Here is a 1698-nt window from a genome sequence, read left to right as displayed (position 1 = left end):
CAGAGCCTTCTATTACAGAGTTTGGCCAACCATGTTATGAGTTTTTTCGTGGTTACGTGATTTACGGACGCCATTGTGTGCCCACTTGTTCGACGGTTCGGCGTCTGTTACAGCAGAGCCGCCATAGAAGTACACGTTGAAACGTTGCTGACTGCTGATCAATTCTTGTAGGTTAATATTTGGAGTTTTAAGATAAAAATGCCGTGCTGTTCGGCGTGGGGATGCCCACAACGGTGCAGAACAAGAAGGAGAGTAGAGGCAGAAAAAAAGGGGAGGGCGAAGAGAGAGATCTTGCAGTGAGCATGGTGAGAATGATGCAAATATAAGTGAGAAAGTGAGGAAGAGAAAATCGAGAAGAAAGAAAGAGGAAAGGAAGTACATGTAGTAGCTACAGAGGAGAGAGTAGAGAGAGGGGAGAGAGAGGGAGAGATGAAGAATGTGTGTGAGTGTGTGTACCAGTATGTGTGTGTGTTTGTGTATGTGTATGTCTGTTACAATGCAACGAGAGAGATGTTCGAATAAAACAATTGGGATTTGGGTACTAATTCGACCTTCGCAGTTCCAAATAACATTCCTAATAAAATCAATCATGCCACACATTGAACACACACAGAGTCACACCAAGCAGTCACACACACACACACACACACACACACACACAATTACCTTCACACATACAGACACATGTCCTTGAATTCGCACTGTCAGATGTGTGGATGATTTAGCTTCAGAAAAGCAAATGCTTTTGCACATGTCGAATTTTGCACTCTTAAAAACAAAGCCTCAGGTTCATCCAAGCGTGAATCTCTGTTATACAAAAATCCCACCAAATGTTTTAGGATAAAACACTCTTTCAAAATATGCATGATAACCTTTCGTTCATGGCTGATTTTATTTTAATAAATGGCAGTTTTCTATGTGTAACTTTATTCTTTTTACTTTTCCTTTTTTACTTTTTACTTTTTACTTTTTAGAGATAGGGCGACCGCGCGCGTGCTGTGCGTGCGCGCAGTTAGGTGGGCACAAAATGGCGCCTGTGTTTAAACTGGCCAAACTCTGTAATAGAAGGCTCTGACCGGGGCTGAAAGAGAGAGCCCTCTCCAGTTCGCTCTTCTGGTAAAGCTTGACATATAGGAGCGATACTGAGCTTTTGACAGTCTACACCCAACCAAGACCAGCCATTGCATTACCACTACTGACAACTGATAGGTTCTTTGTTCTTAGAAAATGTGCAAGAATGTTGCCATATGTATGTATGTTCGTACACACACACACGCACACACACGATATATATATATATATATATATATATATATATATATATATACAGTATCTGTATACATATATATACATAACACTGGACAGCAAAAGAAAGTACCCACTTCTGTCAAAGGCCGCACACAAAAATTCACCCCCTAAAAATAAATAATTTTTGGACAAAGGTATGCTGCAATATCCATTAGTGATGATGTTCATCCTTCGCTGGCGAAGACGACCACAACTTCTAGTAACACTACACTCCGTGAGTGCGAAGATGGCTTATCAGTCCGATCCTCGCCCTAAAATGCCTGGTGCAGTGTGGACATGGAAATGCCGGAGGTACGCCAAGCTGAGAGGTCGCCCTGCTTTTCCGTCGCTGCCGTTTTTGTTCCTGCTCCTCCACACGTTTCACTTCGGGGCCTGACACACCAGAGCTGA

This window comes from Diadema setosum, chromosome 6, assembly GCF_964275005.1.
Source record: "Diadema setosum chromosome 6, eeDiaSeto1, whole genome shotgun sequence".
Taxonomy (NCBI): Eukaryota; Metazoa; Echinodermata; class Echinoidea; order Diadematoida; family Diadematidae; genus Diadema; species Diadema setosum.
Note: the sequence above shows the minus strand (reverse complement) of the source record.